The sequence below is a fragment of the Myxine glutinosa genome, chromosome 9, assembly GCF_964187855.1.
Source record: "Myxine glutinosa chromosome 9, kmMyxGlut1.1, whole genome shotgun sequence".
Taxonomy (NCBI): domain Eukaryota; kingdom Metazoa; phylum Chordata; class Myxini; order Myxiniformes; family Myxinidae; genus Myxine; species Myxine glutinosa.
In genome coordinates, this window is record NC_136269.1 from 77,097,683 (window position 1) to 77,119,972 (window position 22,290).

The following is a 22,290-nucleotide window of genomic DNA, read 5'->3' on the forward strand; positions in this document are numbered from 1 at the left end:
AGGAGGTTCAGCAGGGTTCAGAAAGAGGTCATAGGAGGTCCAGCAGGGTACAGAAAGAGGTCATAGGAGGTCCAGCAGGGTACAGAAAGAGGTCGCAGTAGGTCCAGCAGGGTTCAGAAAGAGGTCATGTGAAGTCCAGCAGGGTTCAGATAGAGGTCATGTGAAGTCCAGCAGGGTTCAGAAAGAGGTCATAGGAGGTCCAGCAGGGTACAGAAAGAGGTCGCAGTAGGTCCAGCAGGGTTCAGAAAGAGGTCATGTGAAGTCCAGCAGGGTTCAGATAGAGGTCATGTGAAGTCCAGCAGGGTTCAGAAAGATGTCGTAGGAGGTCAAGCAGGGTTCAGAAAGAGGTCAGAGGAGGTTCAGCAGGGTTCAGAAAGAGGTCATAGGAGGTCCAGCAGGGTACAGAAAGAGGTCGCAGTAGGTCCAGCAGGGTTCAGAAAGAGGTCATGTGAAGTCCAGCAGGGTTCAGATAGAGGTCATGTGAAGTCCAGCAGGGTTCAGAAAGAGGTCATAGGAGGTCCAGCAGGGTACAGAAAGAGGTCACAGTAGGTCCAGTAGGGTTCAGAAAGAGGTCATGTGAAGTCCAGCATGGTTCAGATAGAGGTCGTGTGAAGTCCAGCAGGGTTCAGATAGAGGTCATGTGAAGTTCAGCAGGGTTCAGAAAGAGGTCATGTGAAGTCCAGCAGGGTTCAGAAAAGTTGGTGCATTCATTTGTGTTCAGCTGCAATTCCGAGTACTTGTCAGAGGCCTTTGTGCGCGTGGCTCAGGAACGTGCACGTCTGCGACAACCGGAGACCCCTTACGTTGATCACTCATTATTGCAGCACTAAAACATATCAGTAGGAGTGATAGCTAGTAGTCACATGGGCCAGTGGCGCAATGGATAACGCGTCTGCCTACGAATTAGAAGATTGTAGGTTCGACTCCTACCTGGCTCAAAACTGATTTTGACATCACTTTTAGCAATATTTAATGAAGTCGCGTGGTCGCTTTGCTTCTTCAACATATTTTCCTGAAGTCGAATTCATTGGAGTGGTAGTCCACCCCTTGGTGACGATTGAGTAACCTTGGTCACCTCTTTAAAATACAGTCGCGACCCTCACGTCAAGGATTTGGCAACAGATTACGTCATCTTCCCGTTCCAAACCTGCTTTTTTAGGTCTACTTCCTTGAGGAACAGAGAAACCCAAGGTATCACCGCCATCGGAACGAGGGTCAAGCTGGGCTCAAGTCTTTCACGAACCTGCTGGCCAGGCCCAACGTTCAAATATGGTTGGAGGAGGAATTTGTCATTTGTTCCGGCTGCCTGCGAAAGCTCGCCCATGCTTCCTGAAGTACACTGGGATCTGCAACGTCGACCAACGAAGACTGGCAGACCGTCAGTGAAAAGGCACGGTCATGTGAAGTCCAGCAGGGTTCAGATAGAGGTCATGTGAAGTCCAGCAGGGTTCAGATAGAGGTCATGTGAAGTCCAGCAGGGTTCAGAAAGATGTCGTAGGAGGTCAATCAGGGTTCAGAAAGAGGTCAGAGGAGGTTCAGCAGGGTTCAGAAAGAGGTCATAAGAGGTCCAGCAGGGTACAGAAAGAGGTCGCAGTAGGTCCAGCAGGGTTCAGAAAGAGGTCATGTGAAGTCCAGCAGGGTTCAGATAGAGGTCATGTGAAGTCCAGCAGGGTTCAGAAAGGAGTCATGTGAAGTCCAGCAGGGTTCAGATATATGTCATGTGAAGTCCAGCAGGGTTCAGAAAAGTTGGTGCATTCATTTGTGTTCAGCTGCAATTCCGAGTACTTGTCAGAGGCCTTTGTGCGCGTGGCTCAGGAAAGTGCACGTCTGCGACAACCGGAGTCCCCTTACGTTGATCACTCATTATTGCAGCACTAAAACATCTCAGTAGGAGTGATAGATAGTAGTCACATGGGCCAGTGGCGCAATGGATAACGCGTCTGACTACGAATCAGAAGATTGTAGGTTCGACTCCTACCTGGCTCAAAACTGATTTTGACTTCACTTTTAGCAATATTTAATGAAGTCGCGTGGTCGCTTTGCTTCTTCAACATATTTTCCTGAAGTCGAATTCATTGGAGTGGTAGTCCACCCCTTGGTGACGATTGAGTAACCTTGGTCACCTCTTTAAAATACAGTCGCGACCCTCGCGTCAAGGATTTGGCAACAGATTACGTCATCTTCCCTTTCCAAACCTGCTTTTTTAGTCTACTTCCTGAGGAACAGAGAAACCCAAGGTATCACCGCCATCGGAACGAGGGTCAAGCTGGGCTCAAGTCTTTCACGAACCTGCTGGCCAGGCCCAACGTTCAAATATGGTTGGAGGAGGAATTTGTCATTTGTTCCGGCTGCCTGCGAAAGCTCGCCCATGCTTCGTGAAGTACACTGGTATCTGCAATGTCGACCAACGAAGACTGGCAGACCGTCAGTGAAAAGGCACTGTCATGTGAAGTCCAGCAGGGTTCAGAAAGATGTCGTAGGAGGTCAAGCAGGGTTCAGAAAGAGGTCAGAGGAGGTTCAGCAGGGTTCAGAAAGAGGTCATAGGAGGTCCAGCAGGGTACAGAAAGAGGTCGCAGTAGGTCCAGCAGGGTTCAGAAAGAGGTCATAGGAGGTCCAGCAGGGTACAGAAAGAGATCGCAGTAGGTCCAGCAGGGTTCAGAAAGAGGTCATGTGAAGTCCAGCAGGGTTCAGAAAGATGTCGTAGGAGGTCAAGCAGGGTTCAGAAAGAGGTCAGAGGAGGTTCACCAGGGTTCAGAAAGAGGTCATAGGAGGTCCAGCAGGGTACAGAAAGAGGTCATAGGAGGTCCAGCAGGGTACAGAAAGAGGTCGCAGTAGGTCCAGCAGGGTTCAGAAAGAGGTCATGTGAAGTCCAGCAGGGTTCAGATAGAGGTCATGTGAAGTCCAGCAGGGTTCAGATAGAGGTCATGTGAAGTCCAGCAGGGTTCAGAAAGATGTCGTAGGAGGTCAATCAGGGTTCAGAAAGAGGTCAGAGGAGGTTCAGCAGGGTTCAGAAAGAGGTCATAGGAGGTCCAGCAGGGTACAGAAAGAGGTCATAGGAGGTCCAGCAGGGTACAGAAAGAGGTCGCAGTAGGTCCAGCAGGGTTCAGAAAGAGGTCATGTGAAGTCCAGCAGGGTTCAGATAGAGGTCATGTGAAGTCCAGCAGGGTTCAGAAAGAGGTCATAGGAGGTCCAGCAGGGTACAGAAAGAGGTCGCAGTAGGTCCAGCAGGGTTCAGAAAGAGGTCATGTGAAGTCCAGCAGGGTTCAGATAGAGGTCATGTGAAGTCCAGCAGGGTTCAGAAAGATGTCGTAGGAGGTCAAGCAGGGTTCAGAAAGAGGTCAGAGGAGGTTCAGCAGGGTTCAGAAAGAGGTCATAGGAGGTCCAGCAGGGTACAGAAAGAGGTCGCAGTAGGTCCAGCAGGGTTCAGAAAGAGGTCATGTGAAGTCCAGCAGGGTTCAGATAGAGGTCATGTGAAGTCCAGCAGGGTTCAGAAAGAGGTCATAGGAGGTCCAGCAGGGTACAGAAAGAGGTCGCAGTAGGTCCAGTAGGGTTCAGAAAGAGGTCATGTGAAGTCCAGCATGGTTCAGATAGAGGTCGTGTGAAGTCCAGCAGGGTTCAGATAGAGGTCATGTGAAGTTCAGCAGGGTTCAGAAAGAGGTCATGTGAAGTCCAGCAGGGTTCAGAAAAGTTGGTGCATTCATTTGTGTTCAGCTGCAATTCCGAGTACTTGTCAGAGGCCTTTGTGCGCGTGGCTCAGGAACGTGCACGTCTGCGACAACCGGAGACCCCTTACGTTGATCACTCATTATTGCAGCACTAAAACATATCAGTAGGAGTGATAGCTAGTAGTCACATGGGCCAGTGGCGCAATGGATAACGCGTCTGCCTACGAATTAGAAGATTGTAGGTTCGACTCCTACCTGGCTCAAAACTGATTTTGACATCACTTTTAGCAATATTTAATGAAGTCGCGTGGTCGCTTTGCTTCTTCAACATATTTTCCTGAAGTCGAATTCATTGGAGTGGTAGTCCACCCCTTGGTGACGATTGAGTAACCTTGGTCACCTCTTTAAAATACAGTCGCGACCCTCACGTCAAGGATTTGGCAACAGATTACGTCATCTTCCCGTTCCAAACCTGCTTTTTTAGGTCTACTTCCTTGAGGAACAGAGAAACCCAAGGTATCACCGCCATCGGAACGAGGGTCAAGCTGGGCTCAAGTCTTTCACGAACCTGCTGGCCAGGCCCAACGTTCAAATATGGTTGGAGGAGGAATTTGTCATTTGTTCCGGCTGCCTGCGAAAGCTCGCCCATGCTTCCTGAAGTACACTGGGATCTGCAACGTCGACCAACGAAGACTGGCAGACCGTCAGTGAAAAGGCACGGTCATGTGAAGTCCAGCAGGGTTCAGATAGAGGTCATGTGAAGTCCAGCAGGGTTCAGATAGAGGTCATGTGAAGTCCAGCAGGGTTCAGAAAGATGTCGTAGGAGGTCAATCAGGGTTCAGAAAGAGGTCAGAGGAGGTTCAGCAGGGTTCAGAAAGAGGTCATAAGAGGTCCAGCAGGGTACAGAAAGAGGTCGCAGTAGGTCCAGCAGGTTTCAGAAAGAGGTCATGTGAAGTCCAGCAGGGTTCAGATAGAGGTCATGTGAAGTCCAGCAGGGTTCAGAAAGGAGTCATGTGAAGTCCAGCAGGGTTCAGATATATGTCATGTGAAGTCCAGCAGGGTTCAGAAAAGTTGGTGCATTCATTTGTGTTCAGCTGCAATTCCGAGTACTTGTCAGAGGCCTTTGTGCGCGTGGCTCAGGAAAGTGCACGTCTGCGACAACCGGAGACCCCTTACGTTGATCACTCATTATTGCAGCACTAAAACATCTCAGTAGGAGTGATAGATAGTAGTCACATGGGCCAGTGGCGCAATGGATAACGCGTCTGACTACGAATCAGAAGATTGTAGGTTCGACTCCTACCTGGCTCAAAACTGATTTTGACTTCACTTTTAGCAATATTTAATGAAGTCGCGTGGTCGCTTTGCTTCTTCAACATATTTTCCTGAAGTCGAATTCATTGGAGTGGTAGTCCACCCCTTGGTGACGATTGAGTAACCTTGGTCACCTCTTTAAAATACAGTCGCGACCCTCGCGTCAAGGATTTGGCAACAGATTACGTCATCTTCCCGTTCCAAACCTGCTTTTTTAGTCTACTTCCTTGAGGAACAGAGAAACCCAAGGTATCACCGCCATCGGAACGAGGGTCAAGCTGGGCTCAAGTCTTTCACGAACCTGCTGGCCAGGCCCAACGTTCAAATATGGTTGGAGGAGGAATTTGTCATTTGTTCCGGCTGCCTGCGAAAGCTCGCCCATGCTTCCTGAAGTACACTGGGATCTGCAACGTCGACCAACGAAGACTGGCAGACCGTCAGTGAAAAGGCACGGTCATGTGAAGTCCAGCAGGGTTCAGAAAGATGTCGTAGGAGGTCAAGCAGGGTTCAGAAAGAGGTCAGAGGAGGTTCAGCAGGGTTCAGAAAGAGGTCATAGGAGGTCCAGCAGGGTACAGAAAGAGGTCGCAGTAGGTCCAGCAGGGTTCAGAAAGAGGTCATAGGAGGTCCAGCAGGGTACAGAAAGAGATCGCAGTAGGTCCAGCAGGGTTCAGAAAGAGGTCATGTGAAGTCCAGCAGGGTTCAGAAAGATGTCGTAGGAGGTCAAGCAGGGTTCAGAAAGAGGTCAGAGGAGGTTCACCAGGGTTCAGAAAGAGGTCATAGGAGGTCCAGCAGGGTACAGAAAGAGGTCATAGGAGGTCCAGCAGGGTACAGAAAGAGGTCGCAGTAGGTCCAGCAGGGTTCAGAAAGAGGTCATGTGAAGTCCAGCAGGGTTCAGATAGAGGTCATGTGAAGTCCAGCAGGGTTCAGATAGAGGTCATGTGAAGTCCAGCAGGGTTCAGAAAGATGTCGTAGGAGGTCAATCAGGGTTCAGAAAGAGGTCAGAGGAGGTTCAGCAGGGTTCAGAAAGAGGTCATAGGAGGTCCAGCAGGGTACAGAAAGAGGTCATAGGAGGTCCAGCAGGGTACAGAAAGAGGTCGCAGTAGGTCCAGCAGGGTTCAGAAAGAGGTCATGTGAAGTCCAGCAGGGTTCAGATAGAGGTCATCTGAAGTCCAGCAGGGTTCAGAAAGAGGTCATAGGAGGTCCAGCAGGGTACAGAAAGAGGTCGCAGTAGGTCCAGTAGGGTTCAGAAAGAGGTCATGTGAAGTCCAGCATGGTTCAGATAGAGGTCGTGTGAAGTCCAGCAGGGTTCAGATAGAGGTCATGTGAAGTTCAGCAGGGTTCAGAAAGAGGTCATGTGAAGTCCAGCAGGGTTCAGAAAAGTTGGTGCATTCATTTGTGTTCAGCTGCAATTCCGAGTACTTGTCAGAGGCCTTTGTGCGCGTGGCTCAGGAACGTGCACGTCTGCGACAACCGGAGACCCCTTACGTTGATCACTCATTATTGCAGCACTAAAACATATCAGTAGGAGTGATAGCTAGTAGTCACATGGGCCAGTGGCGCAATGGATAACGCGTCTGCCTACGAATTAGAAGATTGTAGGTTCGACTCCTACCTGGCTCAAAACTGATTTTGACATCACTTTTAGCAATATTTAATGAAGTCGCGTGGTCGCTTTGCTTCTTCAACATATTTTCCTGAAGTCGAATTCATTGGAGTGGTAGTCCACCCCTTGGTGACGATTGAGTAACCTTGGTCACCTCTTTAAAATACAGTCGCGACCCTCACGTCAAGGATTTGGCAACAGATTACGTCATCTTCCCGTTCCAAACCTGCTTTTTTAGGTCTACTTCCTTGAGGAACAGAGAAACCCAAGGTATCACCGCCATCGGAACGAGGGTCAAGCTGGGCTCAAGTCTTTCACGAACCTGCTGGCCAGGCCCAACGTTCAAATATGGTTGGAGGAGGAATTTGTCATTTGTTCCGGCTGCCTGCGAAAGCTCGCCCATGCTTCCTGAAGTACACTGGGATCTGCAACGTCGACCAACGAAGACTGGCAGACCGTCAGTGAAAAGGCACGGTCATGTGAAGTCCAGCAGGGTTCAGATAGAGGTCATGTGAAGTCCAGCAGGGTTCAGATAGAGGTCATGTGAAGTCCAGCAGGGTTCAGAAAGATGTCGTAGGAGGTCAATCAGGGTTCAGAAAGAGGTCAGAGGAGGTTCAGCAGGGTTCAGAAAGAGGTCATAAGAGGTCCAGCAGGGTACAGAAAGAGGTCGCAGTAGGTCCAGCAGGGTTCAGAAAGAGGTCATGTGAAGTCCAGCAGGGTTCAGATAGAGGTCATGTGAAGTCCAGCAGGGTTCAGAAAGGAGTCATGTGAAGTCCAGCAGGGTTCAGATATATGTCATGTGAAGTCCAGCAGGGTTCAGAAAAGTTGGTGCATTCATTTGTGTTCAGCTGCAATTCCGAGTACTTGTCAGAGGCCTTTGTGCGCGTGGCTCAGGAAAGTGCACGTCTGCGACAACCGGAGACCCCTTACGTTGATCACTCATTATTGCAGCACTAAAACATCTCAGTAGGAGTGATAGATAGTAGTCACATGGGCCAGTGGCGCAATGGATAACGCGTCTGACTACGAATCAGAAGATTGTAGGTTCGACTCCTACCTGGCTCAAAACTGATTTTGACTTCACTTTTAGCAATATTTAATGAAGTCGCGTGGTCGCTTTGCTTCTTCAACATATTTTCCTGAAGTCGAATTCATTGGAGTGGTAGTCCACCCCTTGGTGACGATTGAGTAACCTTGGTCACCTCTTTAAAATACAGTCGCGACCCTCGCGTCAAGGATTTGGCAACAGATTACGTCATCTTCCCGTTCCAAACCTGCTTTTTTAGTCTACTTCCTTGAGGAACAGAGAAACCCAAGGTATCACCGCCATCGGAACGAGGGTCAAGCTGGGCTCAAGTCTTTCACGAACCTGCTGGCCAGGCCCAACGTTCAAATATGGTTGGAGGAGGAATTTGTCATTTGTTCCGGCTGCCTGCGAAAGCTCGCCCATGCTTCGTGAAGTACACTGGTATCTGCAATGTCGACCAACGAAGACTGGCAGACCGTCAGTGAAAAGGCACTGTCATGTGAAGTCCAGCAGGGTTCAGAAAGATGTCGTAGGAGGTCAAGCAGGGTTCAGAAAGAGGTCAGAGGAGGTTCAGCAGGGTTCAGAAAGAGGTCATAGGAGGTCCAGCAGGGTACAGAAAGAGGTCGCAGTAGGTCCAGCAGGGTTCAGAAAGAGGTCATAGGAGGTCCAGCAGGGTACAGAAAGAGATCGCAGTAGGTCCAGCAGGGTTCAGAAAGAGGTCATGTGAAGTCCAGCAGGGTTCAGAAAGATGTCGTAGGAGGTCAAGCAGGGTTCAGAAAGAGGTCAGAGGAGGTTCACCAGGGTTCAGAAAGAGGTCATAGGAGGTCCAGCAGGGTACAGAAAGAGGTCATAGGAGGTCCAGCAGGGTACAGAAAGAGGTCGCAGTAGGTCCAGCAGGGTTCAGAAAGAGGTCATGTGAAGTCCAGCAGGGTTCAGATAGAGGTCATGTGAAGTCCAGCAGGGTTCAGATAGAGGTCATGTGAAGTCCAGCAGGGTTCAGAAAGATGTCGTAGGAGGTCAATCAGGGTTCAGAAAGAGGTCAGAGGAGGTTCAGCAGGGTTCAGAAAGAGGTCATAGGAGGTCCAGCAGGGTACAGAAAGAGGTCATAGGAGGTCCAGCAGGGTACAGAAAGAGGTCGCAGTAGGTCCAGCAGGGTTCAGAAAGAGGTCATGTGAAGTCCAGCAGGGTTCAGATAGAGGTCATGTGAAGTCCAGCAGGGTTCAGAAAGAGGTCATAGGAGGTCCAGCAGGGTACAGAAAGAGGTCGCAGTAGGTCCAGCAGGGTTCAGAAAGAGGTCATGTGAAGTCCAGCAGGGTTCAGATAGAGGTCATGTGAAGTCCAGCAGGGTTCAGAAAGATGTCGTAGGAGGTCAAGCAGGGTTCAGAAAGAGGTCAGAGGAGGTTCAGCAGGGTTCAGAAAGAGGTCATAGGAGGTCCAGCAGGGTACAGAAAGAGGTCGCAGTAGGTCCAGCAGGGTTCAGAAAGAGGTCATGTGAAGTCCAGCAGGGTTCAGATAGAGGTCATGTGAAGTCCAGCAGGGTTCAGAAAGAGGTCATAGGAGGTCCAGCAGGGTACAGAAAGAGGTCGCAGTAGGTCCAGTAGGGTTCAGAAAGAGGTCATGTGAAGTCCAGCATGGTTCAGATAGAGGTCGTGTGAAGTCCAGCAGGGTTCAGATAGAGGTCATGTGAAGTTCAGCAGGGTTCAGAAAGAGGTCATGTGAAGTCCAGCAGGGTTCAGAAAAGTTGGTGCATTCATTTGTGTTCAGCTGCAATTCCGAGTACTTGTCAGAGGCCTTTGTGCGCGTGGCTCAGGAACGTGCACGTCTGCGACAACCGGAGACCCCTTACGTTGATCACTCATTATTGCAGCACTAAAACATATCAGTAGGAGTGATAGCTAGTAGTCACATGGGCCAGTGGCGCAATGGATAACGCGTCTGCCTACGAATTAGAAGATTGTAGGTTCGACTCCTACCTGGCTCAAAACTGATTTTGACATCACTTTTAGCAATATTTAATGAAGTCGCGTGGTCGCTTTGCTTCTTCAACATATTTTCCTGAAGTCGAATTCATTGGAGTGGTAGTCCACCCCTTGGTGACGATTGAGTAACCTTGGTCACCTCTTTAAAATACAGTCGCGACCCTCACGTCAAGGATTTGGCAACAGATTACGTCATCTTCCCGTTCCAAACCTGCTTTTTTAGGTCTACTTCCTTGAGGAACAGAGAAACCCAAGGTATCACCGCCATCGGAACGAGGGTCAAGCTGGGCTCAAGTCTTTCACGAACCTGCTGGCCAGGCCCAACGTTCAAATATGGTTGGAGGAGGAATTTGTCATTTGTTCCGGCTGCCTGCGAAAGCTCGCCCATGCTTCCTGAAGTACACTGGGATCTGCAACGTCGACCAACGAAGACTGGCAGACCGTCAGTGAAAAGGCACGGTCATGTGAAGTCCAGCAGGGTTCAGATAGAGGTCATGTGAAGTCCAGCAGGGTTCAGATAGAGGTCATGTGAAGTCCAGCAGGGTTCAGAAAGATGTCGTAGGAGGTCAATCAGGGTTCAGAAAGAGGTCAGAGGAGGTTCAGCAGGGTTCAGAAAGAGGTCATAAGAGGTCCAGCAGGGTACAGAAAGAGGTCGCAGTAGGTCCAGCAGGGTTCAGAAAGAGGTCATGTGAAGTCCAGCAGGGTTCAGATAGAGGTCATGTGAAGTCCAGCAGGGTTCAGAAAGGAGTCATGTGAAGTCCAGCAGGGTTCAGATATATGTCATGTGAAGTCCAGCAGGGTTCAGAAAAGTTGGTGCATTCATTTGTGTTCAGCTGCAATTCCGAGTACTTGTCAGAGGCCTTTGTGCGCGTGGCTCAGGAAAGTGCACGTCTGCGACAACCGGAGACCCCTTACGTTGATCACTCATTATTGCAGCACTAAAACATCTCAGTAGGAGTGATAGATAGTAGTCACATGGGCCAGTGGCGCAATGGATAACTCGTCTGACTACGAATCAGAAGATTGTAGGTTCGACTCCTACCTGGCTCAAAACTGATTTTGACTTCACTTTTAGCAATATTTAATGAAGTCGCGTGGTCGCTTTGCTTCTTCAACATATTTTCCTGAAGTCGAATTCATTGGAGTGGTAGTCCACCCCTTGGTGACGATTGAGTAACCTTGGTCACCTCTTTAAAATACAGTCGCGACCCTCGCGTCAAGGATTTGGCAACAGATTACGTCATCTTCCCGTTCCAAACCTGCTTTTTTAGTCTACTTCCTTGAGGAACAGAGAAACCCAAGGTATCACCGCCATCGGAACGAGGGTCAAGCTGGGCTCAAGTCTTTCACGAACCTGCTGGCCAGGCCCAACGTTCAAATATGGTTGGAGGAGGAATTTGTCATTTGTTCCGGCTGCCTGCGAAAGCTCGCCCATGCTTCCTGAAGTACACTGGGATCTGCAACGTCGACCAACGAAGACTGGCAGACCGTCAGTGAAAAGGCACGGTCATGTGAAGTCCAGCAGGGTTCAGAAAGATGTCGTAGGAGGTCAAGCAGGGTTCAGAAAGAGGTCAGAGGAGGTTCAGCAGGGTTCAGAAAGAGGTCATAGGAGGTCCAGCAGGGTACAGAAAGAGGTCGCAGTAGGTCCAGCAGGGTTCAGAAAGAGGTCATAGGAGGTCCAGCAGGGTACAGAAAGAGATCGCAGTAGGTCCAGCAGGGTTCAGAAAGAGGTCATGTGAAGTCCAGCAGGGTTCAGAAAGATGTCGTAGGAGGTCAAGCAGGGTTCAGAAAGAGGTCAGAGGAGGTTCACCAGGGTTCAGAAAGAGGTCATAGGAGGTCCAGCAGGGTACAGAAAGAGGTCATAGGAGGTCCAGCAGGGTACAGAAAGAGGTCGCAGTAGGTCCAGCAGGGTTCAGAAAGAGGTCATGTGAAGTCCAGCAGGGTTCAGATAGAGGTCATGTGAAGTCCAGCAGGGTTCAGATAGAGGTCATGTGAAGTCCAGCAGGGTTCAGAAAGATGTCGTAGGAGGTCAATCAGGGTTCAGAAAGAGGTCAGAGGAGGTTCAGCAGGGTTCAGAAAGAGGTCATAGGAGGTCCAGCAGGGTACAGAAAGAGGTCATAGGAGGTCCAGCAGGGTACAGAAAGAGGTCGCAGTAGGTCCAGCAGGGTTCAGAAAGAGGTCATGTGAAGTCCAGCAGGGTTCAGATAGAGGTCATGTGAAGCCCAGCAGGGTTCAGAAAGAGGTCATAGGAGGTCCAGCAGGGTACAGAAAGAGGTCGCAGTAGGTCCAGCAGGGTTCAGAAAGAGGTCATGTGAAGTCCAGCAGGGTTCAGATAGAGGTCATGTGAAGTCCAGCAGGGTTCAGAAAGATGTCGTAGGAGGTCAAGCAGGGTTCAGAAAGAGGTCAGAGGAGGTTCAGCAGGGTTCAGAAAGAGGTCATAGGAGGTCCAGCAGGGTACAGAAAGAGGTCGCAGTAGGTCCAGCAGGGTTCAGAAAGAGGTCATGTGAAGTCCAGCAGGGTTCAGATAGAGGTCATGTGAAGTCCAGCAGGGTTCAGAAAGAGGTCATAGGAGGTCCAGCAGGGTACAGAAAGAGGTCGCAGTAGGTCCAGTAGGGTTCAGAAAGAGGTCATGTGAAGTCCAACATGGTTCAGATAGAGGTCGTGTGAAGTCCAGCAGGGTTCAGATAGAGGTCATGTGAAGTTCAGCAGGGTTCAGAAAGAGGTCATGTGAAGTCCAGCAGGGTTCAGAAAAGTTGGTGCATTCATTTGTGTTCAGCTGCAATTCCGAGTACTTGTCAGAGGCCTTTGTGCGCGTGGCTCAGGAACGTGCACGTCTGCGACAACCGGAGACCCCTTACGTTGATCACTCATTATTGCAGCACTAAAACATATCAGTAGGAGTGATAGCTAGTAGTCACATGGGCCAGTGGCGCAATGGATAACGCGTCTGCCTACGAATTAGAAGATTGTAGGTTCGACTCCTACCTGGCTCAAAACTGATTTTGACATCACTTTTAGCAATATTTAATGAAGTCGCGTGGTCGCTTTGCTTCTTCAACATATTTTCCTGAAGTCGAATTCATTGGAGTGGTAGTCCACCCCTTGGTGACGATTGAGTAACCTTGGTCACCTCTTTAAAATACAGTCGCGACCCTCACGTCAAGGATTTGGCAACAGATTACGTCATCTTCCCGTTCCAAACCTGCTTTTTTAGGTCTACTTCCTTGAGGAACAGAGAAACCCAAGGTATCACCGCCATCGGAACGAGGGTCAAGCTGGGCTCAAGTCTTTCACGAACCTGCTGGCCAGGCCCAACGTTCAAATATGGTTGGAGGAGGAATTTGTCATTTGTTCCGGCTGCCTGCGAAAGCTCGCCCATGCTTCCTGAAGTACACTGGGATCTGCAACGTCGACCAACGAAGACTGGCAGACCGTCAGTGAAAAGGCACGGTCATGTGAAGTCCAGCAGGGTTCAGATAGAGGTCATGTGAAGTCCAGCAGGGTTCAGATAGAGGTCATGTGAAGTCCAGCAGGGTTCAGAAAGATGTCGTAGGAGGTCAATCAGGGTTCAGAAAGAGGTCAGAGGAGGTTCAGCAGGGTTCAGAAAGAGGTCATAAGAGGTCCAGCAGGGTACAGAAAGAGGTCGCAGTAGGTCCAGCAGGGTTCAGAAAGAGGTCATGTGAAGTCCAGCAGGGTTCAGATAGAGGTCATGTGAAGTCCAGCAGGGTTCAGAAAGGAGTCATGTGAAGTCCAGCAGGGTTCAGATATATGTCATGTGAAGTCCAGCAGGGTTCAGAAAAGTTGGTGCATTCATTTGTGTTCAGCTGCAATTCCGAGTACTTGTCAGAGGCCTTTGTGCGCGTGGCTCAGGAAAGTGCACGTCTGCGACAACCGGAGACCCCTTACGTTGATCACTCATTATTGCAGCACTAAAACATCTCAGTAGGAGTGATAGATAGTAGTCACATGGGCCAGTGGCGCAATGGATAACGCGTCTGACTACGAATCAGAAGATTGTAGGTTCGACTCCTACCTGGCTCAAAACTGATTTTGACTTCACTTTTAGCAATATTTAATGATGTCGCGTGGTCGCTTTGCTTCTTCAACATATTTTCCTGAAGTCGAATTCATTGGAGTGGTAGTCCACCCCTTGGTGACGATTGAGTAACCTTGGTCACCTCTTTAAAATACAGTCGCGACCCTCGCGTCAAGGATTTGGCAACAGATTACGTCATCTTCCCGTTCCAAACCTGCTTTTTTAGTCTACTTCCTTGAGGAACAGAGAAACCCAAGGTATCACCGCCATCGGAACGAGGGTCAAGCTGGGCTCAAGTCTTTCACGAACCTGCTGGCCAGGCCCAACGTTCAAATATGGTTGGAGGAGGAATTTGTCATTTGTTCCGGCTGCCTGCGAAAGCTCGCCCATGCTTCGTGAAGTACACTGGTATCTGCAATGTCGACCAACGAAGACTGGCAGACCGTCAGTGAAAAGGCACTGTCATGTGAAGTCCAGCAGGGTTCAGAAAGATGTCGTAGGAGGTCAAGCAGGGTTCAGAAAGAGGTCAGAGGAGGTTCAGCAGGGTTCAGAAAGAGGTCATAGGAGGTCCAGCAGGGTACAGAAAGAGGTCGCAGTAGGTCCAGCAGGGTTCAGAAAGAGGTCATAGGAGGTCCAGCAGGGTACAGAAAGAGATCGCAGTAGGTCCAGCAGGGTTCAGAAAGAGGTCATGTGAAGTCCAGCAGGGTTCAGAAAGATGTCGTAGGAGGTCAAGCAGGGTTCAGAAAGAGGTCAGAGGAGGTTCACCAGGGTTCAGAAAGAGGTCATAGGAGGTCCAGCAGGGTACAGAAAGAGGTCATAGGAGGTCCAGCAGGGTACAGAAAGAGGTCGCAGTAGGTCCAGCAGGGTTCAGAAAGAGGTCATGTGAAGTCCAGCAGGGTTCAGATAGAGGTCATGTGAAGTCCAGCAGGGTTCAGATAGAGGTCATGTGAAGTCCAGCAGGGTTCAGAAAGATGTCGTAGGAGGTCAATCAGGGTTCAGAAAGAGGTCAGAGGAGGTTCAGCAGGGTTCAGAAAGAGGTCATAGGAGGTCCAGCAGGGTACAGAAAGAGGTCATAGGAGGTCCAGCAGGGTACAGAAAGAGGTCGCAGTAGGTCCAGCAGGGTTCAGAAAGAGGTCATGTGAAGTCCAGCAGGGTTCAGATAGAGGTCATGTGAAGTCCAGCAGGGTTCAGAAAGAGGTCATAGGAGGTCCAGCAGGGTACAGAAAGAGGTCGCAGTAGGTCCAGCAGGGTTCAGAAAGAGGTCATGTGAAGTCCAGCAGGGTTCAGATAGAGGTCATGTGAAGTCCAGCAGGGTTCAGAAAGATGTCGTAGGAGGTCAAGCAGGGTTCAGAAAGAGGTCAGAGGAGGTTCAGCAGGGTTCAGAAAGAGGTCATAGGAGGTCCAGCAGGGTACAGAAAGAGGTCGCAGTAGGTCCAGCAGGGTTCAGAAAGAGGTCATGTGAAGTCCAGCAGGGTTCAGATAGAGGTCATGTGAAGTCCAGCAGGGTTCAGAAAGAGGTCATAGGAGGTCCAGCAGGGTACAGAAAGAGGTCGCAGTAGGTCCAGTAGGGTTCAGAAAGAGGTCATGTGAAGTCCAGCATGGTTCAGATAGAGGTCGTGTGAAGTCCAGCAGGGTTCAGATAGAGGTCATGTGAAGTTCAGCAGGGTTCAGAAAGAGGTCATGTGAAGTCCAGCAGGGTTCAGAAAAGTTGGTGCATTCATTTGTGTTCAGCTGCAATTCCGAGTACTTGTCAGAGGCCTTTGTGCGCGTGGCTCAGGAACGTGCACGTCTGCGACAACCGGAGACCCCTTACGTTGATCACTCATTATTGCAGCACTAAAACATATCAGTAGGAGTGATAGCTAGTAGTCACATGGGCCAGTGGCGCAATGGATAACGCGTCTGCCTACGAATTAGAAGATTGTAGGTTCGACTCCTACCTGGCTCAAAACTGATTTTGACATCACTTTTAGCAATATTTAATGAAGTCGCGTGGTCGCTTTGCTTCTTCAACATATTTTCCTGAAGTCGAATTCATTGGAGTGGTAGTCCACCCCTTGGTGACGATTGAGTAACCTTGGTCACCTCTTTAAAATACAGTCGCGACCCTCACGTCAAGGATTTGGCAACAGATTACGTCATCTTCCCGTTCCAAACCTGCTTTTTTAGGTCTACTTCCTTGAGGAACAGAGAAACCCAAGGTATCACCGCCATCGGAACGAGGGTCAAGCTGGGCTCAAGTCTTTCACGAACCTGCTGGCCAGGCCCAACGTTCAAATATGGTTGGAGGAGGAATTTGTCATTTGTTCCGGCTGCCTGCGAAAGCTCGCCCATGCTTCCTGAAGTACACTGGGATCTGCAACGTCGACCAACGAAGACTGGCAGACCGTCAGTGAAAAGGCACGGTCATGTGAAGTCCAGCAGGGTTCAGATAGAGGTCATGTGAAGTCCAGCAGGGTTCAGATAGAGGTCATGTGAAGTCCAGCAGGGTTCAGAAAGATGTCGTAGGAGGTCAATCAGGGTTCAGAAAGAGGTCAGAGGAGGTTCAGCAGGGTTCAGAAAGAGGTCATAAGAGGTCCAGCAGGGTACAGAAAGAGGTCGCAGTAGGTCCAGCAGGGTTCAGAAAGAGGTCATGTGAAGTCCAGCAGGGTTCAGATAGAGGTCATGTGAAGTCCAGCAGGGTTCAGAAAGGAGTCATGTGAAGTCCAGCAGGGTTCAGATATATGTCATGTGAAGTCCAGCAGGGTTCAGAAAAGTTGGTGCATTCATTTGTGTTCAGCTGCAATTCCGAGTACTTGTCAGAGGCCTTTGTGCGCGTGGCTCAGGAAAGTGCACGTCTGCGACAACCGGAGACCCCTTACGTTGATCACACATTATTGCAGCACTAAAACATCTCAGTAGGAGTGATAGATAGTAGTCACATGGGCCAGTGGCGCAATGGATAACGCGTCTGACTACGAATCAGAAGATTGTAGGTTCGACTCCTACCTGGCTCAAAACTGATTTTGACTTCACTTTTAGCAATATTTAATGAAGTCGCGTGGTCGCTTTGCTTCTTCAACATATTTTCCTGAAGTCGAATTCATTGGAGTGGTAGTCCACCCCTTGGTGACGATTGAGTAACCTTGGTCACCTCTTTAAAATACAGTCGCGACCCTCGCGTCAAGGATTTGGCAACAGATTACGTCATCTTCCCGTTCCAAACCTGCTTTTTTAGTCTACTTCCTTGAGGAACAGAGAAACCCAAGGTATCACCGCCATCGGAACGAGGGTCAAGCTGGGCTCAAGTCTTTCACGAACCTGCTGGCCAGGCCCAACGTTCAAATATGGTTGGAGGAGGAATTTGTCATTTGTTCCGGCTGCCTGCGAAAGCTCGCCCATGCTTCCTGAAGTACACTGGGATCTGCAACGTCGACCAACGAAGACTGGCAGACCGTCAGTGAAAAGGCACGGTCATGTGAAGTCCAGCAGGGTTCAGAAAGATGTCGTAGGAGGTCAAGCAGGGTTCAGAAAGAGGTCAGAGGAGGTTCAGCAGGGTTCAGAAAGAGGTCATAGGAGGTCCAGCAGGGTACAGAAAGAGGTCGCAGTAGGTCCAGCAGGGTTCAGAAAGAGGTCATGTGAAGTCCAGCAGGGTTCAGATAGAGGTCATGTGAAGTCCAGCAGGGTTCAGAAAGATGTCGTAGGAGGTCAATCAGGGTTCAGAAAGAGGTCAGAGGAGGTTCAGCAGGGTTCAGAAAGAGGTCATAGGAGGTCCAGCAGGGTACAGAAAGAGGTCGCAGTAGGTCCAGCAGGGTTCAGATATATGTCATGTGAAGTCCAGCATGGTTCAGATAGAGGTCGTGTGAAGTCCAGCAGGGTTCAGATAGAGGTCATGTGAAGTTCAGCAGGGTTCAGAAAGAGGTCATGTGAAGTCCAGCAGGGTTCAGAAAAGTTGGTGCATTCATTTGTGTTCAGCTGCAATTCCGAGTACTTGTCAGAGGCCTTTGTGCGCGTGGCTCAGGAAAGTGCACGTCTGCGACAACCGGAGACCCCTTACGTTGATCACTCATTATTGCAGCACTAAAACATCTCAGTAGGAGTGATAGATAGTAGTCACATGGGCCAGTGGCGCAATGGATAACGCGTCTGACTACGAATCAGAAGATTGTAGGTTCGACTCCTACCTGGCTCAAAACTGATTTTGACTTCACTTTTAGCAATATTTAATGAAGTCGCGTGGTCGCTTTGCTTCTTCAACATATTTTCCTGAAGTCGAATTCATTGGAGTGGTAGTCCACCCCTTGGTGACGATTGAGTAACCTTGGTCACCTCTTTAAAATACAGTCGCGACCCTCACGTCAAGTATTTGGCAACAGATTACGTCATCTTCCCGTTCCAAACCTGCTTTTTTAGGTCGACTTCCTTGAGGAACAGAGAAACCCAAGGTATCACCGCCATCGGAACGAGGGTCAAGCTGGGCTCAAGTCTTTCACGAACCTGCTGGCCAGGCCCAACGTTCAAATATGGTTGGAGGAGGAATTTGTCATTTGTTCCGGCTGCCTGCGAAAGCTCGCCCATGCTTCCTGAAGTACACTGGGATCTGCAACGTCGACCAACGAAGACTGGCAGACCGTCAGTGAAAAGGCACGGTCATGTGAAGTCCAGCAGGGTTCAGATAGAGGTCATGTGAAGTCCAGCAGGGTTCAGATAGAGGTCATGTGAAGTCCAGCAGGGTTCAGAAAGATGTCGTAGGAGGTCAATCAGGGTTCAGAAAGAGGTCAGAGGAGGTTCAGCAGGGTTCAGAAAGAGGTCATAGGAGGTCCAGCAGGGTACAGAAAGAGGTCATAGCAGGTCCAGCAGGGTACAGAAAGAGGTCGCAGTAGGTCCAGCAGGGTTCAGAAAGAGGTCATGTGAAGTCCAGCAGGGTTCAGATAGAGGTCATGTGAAGTCCAGCAGGGTTCAGAAAGAGGTCATAGGAGGTCCAGCAGGGTACAGAAAGAGGTCGCAGTAGGTCCAGCAGGGTTCAGAAAGAGGTCATGTGAAGTCCAGCAGGGTTCAGATAGAGGTCATGTGAAGTCCAGCAGGGTTCAGAAAGATGTCGTAGGAGGTCAAGCAGGGTTCAGAAAGAGGTCAGAGGAGGTTCAGCAGGGTTCAGAAAGAGGTCATAGGAGGTCCAGCAGGGTACAGAAAGAGGTCGCAGTAGGTCCAGCAGGGTTCAGAAAGAGGTCATGTGAAGTCCAGCAGGGTTCAGATAGAGGTCATGTGAAGTCCAGCAGGGTTCAGAAAGAGGTCATAGGAGGTCCAGCAGGGTACAGAAAGAGGTCGCAGTAGGTCCAGTAGGGTTCAGAAAGAGGTCATGTGAAGTCCAGCATGGTTCAGATAGAGGTCGTGTGAAGTCCAGCAGGGTTCAGATAGAGGTCATGTGAAGTTCAGCAGGGTTCAGAAAGAGGTCATTTGAAGTCCAGCAGGGTTCAGAAAAGTTGGTGCATTCATTTGTGTTCAGCTGCAATTCCGAGTACTTGTCAGAGGCCTTTGTGCGCGTGGCTCAGGAACGTGCACGTCTGCGACAACCGGAGACCCCTTACGTTGATCACTCATTATTGCAGCACTAAAACATATCAGTAGGAGTGATAGCTAGTAGTCACATGGGCCAGTGGCGCAATGGATAACGCGTCTGACTACGAATTAGAAGATGTAGGTTCGACTCCTACCTGGCTCAAAACTGATTTTGACATCACTTTTAGCAATATTTAATGAAGTCGCGTGGTCGCTTTGCTTCTTCAACATATTTTCCTGAAGTCGAATTCATTGGAGTGGTAGTCCACCCCTTGGTGACGATTGAGTAACCTTGGTCACCTCTTTAAAATACAGTCGCGACCCTCGCGTCAAGGATTTGGCAACAGATTACGTCATCTTCCCGTTCCAAACCTGCTTTTTTAGTTCTACTTCCTTGAGGAACAGAGAAACCCAAGGTATCACCGCCATCGGAACGAGGGTCAAGCTGGGCTCAAGTCTTTCACGAACCTGCTGGCCAGGCCCAACGTTCAAATATGGTTGGAGGAGGAATTTGTCATTTGTTCCGGCTGCCTGCGAAAGCTCGCCCATGCTTCCTGAAGTACACTGGGATCTGCAACGTCGACCAACGAAGACTGGCAGACCGTCAGTGAAAAGGCACGGTCATGTGAAGTCCAGCAGGGTTCAGAAAGATGTCGTAGGAGGTCAAGCAGGGTTCAGAAAGAGGTCAGAGGAGGTTCAGCAGGGTTCAGAAAGAGGTCATAGGAGGTCCAGCAGGGTACAGAAAGAGGTCGCAGTAGGTCCAGCAGGGTTCAGAAAAGTTGGTGCATTCATTTGTGTTCAGCTGCAATTCCGAGTACTTGTCAGAGGCCTTTGTGCGCGTGGCTCAGGAACGTGCACGTCTGCGACAACCGGAGACCCCTTAACGTTGATCACTCATTATTGCAGCACTAAAACATATCAGTAGGAGTGATAGCTAGTAGTCACATGGGCCAGTGGCGCAATGGATAACGCATCTGACTACGAATCAGAAGATTGTAGGTTCGACTCCTACCTGACTCAAAACTGATTTTGACTTCACTTTTAACAATATTTAATGAAGTCGCGTGGTCGCTTTGCTTCTTCAACATATTTTCCTGAAGTCGAATTCATTGGAGTGGTAGTCCACCCCTTGGTGACGATTGAGTAACCTTGGTCACCTCTTTAAAATACAGTCGCGACCCTCGCGTCAAGGATTTGGCAACAGATTACGTCTTCTTCCCGTTCCAAACCTGCTTTTTTAGTTCTACTTCCTTGAGGAACAGAGAAACCCAAGGTATCACCGCCATCGGAACGAGGGTCAAGCTGGGCTCAAGTCTTTCACGAACCTGCTGGCCAGGCCCAACGTTCAAATATGGTTGGAGGAGGAATTTGTCATTTGTTCCGGCTGCCTGCGAAAGCTCGCCCATGCTTCCTGAAGTACACTGGGATCTGCAACGTCGACCAACGAAGACTGGCAGACCGTCAGTGAAAAGGCACGGTCATGTGAAGTCCAGCAGGGTTCAGAAAGATGTCGTAGGAGGTCAAGCAGGGTTCAGAAAGAGGTCAGAGGAGGTTCAGCAGGGTTCAGAAAGAGGTCATAGGAGGTCCAGCAGGGTACAGAAAGAGGTCGCAGTAGGTCCAGCAGGGTTCAGAAAGAGGTCATGTGAAGTCCAGCAGGGTTCAGATAGAGGTCATGTGAAGTCCAGCAGGGTTCAGATAGAGGTCATGTGAAGTCCAGCAGGGTTCAGAAAGATGTCGTAGGAGGTCAATCAGGGTTCAGAAAGAGGTCAGAGGAGGTTCAGCAGGGTTCAGAAAGAGGTCATAGGAGGTCCAGCAGGGTACAGAAAGAGGTCATAGGAGGTCAAGCAGGGTTCAGAAAGAGGTCGCAGTAGGTCCAGCAGGGTTCAGAAAGAGGTCATGTGAAGTCCAGCAGGGTTCAGATAGAGGTCATGTGAAGTCCAGCAGGGTTCAGAAAGATGTCGTAGGAGGTCAAGCAGGGTTCAGAAAGAGGTCAGAGGAGGTTCAGCAGGGTTCAGAAAGAGGTCATAGGAGGTCCAGCAGGGTACAGAAAGAGGTCGCAGTAGGTCCAGCAGGGTTCAGAAAGAGGTCATGTGAAGTCCAGCAGGGTTCAGATAGAGGTCATGTGAAGTCCAGCAGGGTTCAGAAAGAGGTCATAGGAGGTCCAGCAGGGTACAGAAAGAGGTCGCAGTAGGTCCAGTAGGGTTCAGAAAGAGGTCATGTGAAGTCCAGCATGGTTCAGATAGAGGTCGTGTGAAGTCCAGCAGGGTTCAGATAGAGGTCATGTGAAGTTCAGCAGGGTTCAGAAAGAGGTCATTTGAAGTCCAGCAGGGTTCAGAAAAGTTGGTGCATTCATTTGTGTTCAGCTGCAATTCCGAGTACTTGTCAGAGGCCTTTGTGCGCGTGGCTCAGGAACGTGCACGTCTGCGACAACCGGAGACCCCTTACGTTGATCACTCATTATTGCAGCACTAAAACATATCAGTAGGAGTGATAGCTAGTAGTCACATGGGCCAGTGGCGCAATGGATAACGCGTCTGACTACGAATTAGAAGATGTAGGTTCGACTCCTACCTGGCTCAAAACTGATTTTGACATCACTTTTAGCAATATTTAATGAAGTCGCGTGGTCGCTTTGCTTCTTCAACATATTTTCCTGAAGTCGAATTCATTGGAGTGGTAGTCCACCCCTTGGTGACGATTGAGTAACCTTGGTCACCTCTTTAAAATACAGTCGCGACCCTCGCGTCAAGGATTTGGCAACAGATTACGTCATCTTCCCGTTCCAAACCTGCTTTTTTAGTTCTACTTCCTTGAGGAACAGAGAAACCCAAGGTATCACCGCCATCGGAACGAGGGTCAAGCTGGGCTCAAGTCTTTCACGAACCTGCTGGCCAGGCCCAACGTTCAAATATGGTTGGAGGAGGAATTTGTCATTTGTTCCGGCTGCCTGCGAAAGCTCGCCCATGCTTCCTGAAGTACACTGGGATCTGCAACGTCGACCAACGAAGACTGGCAGACCGTCAGTGAAAAGGCACGGTCATGTGAAGTCCAGCAGGGTTCAGAAAGATGTCGTAGGAGGTCAAGCAGGGTTCAGAAAGAGGTCAGAGGAGGTTCAGCAGGGTTCAGAAAGA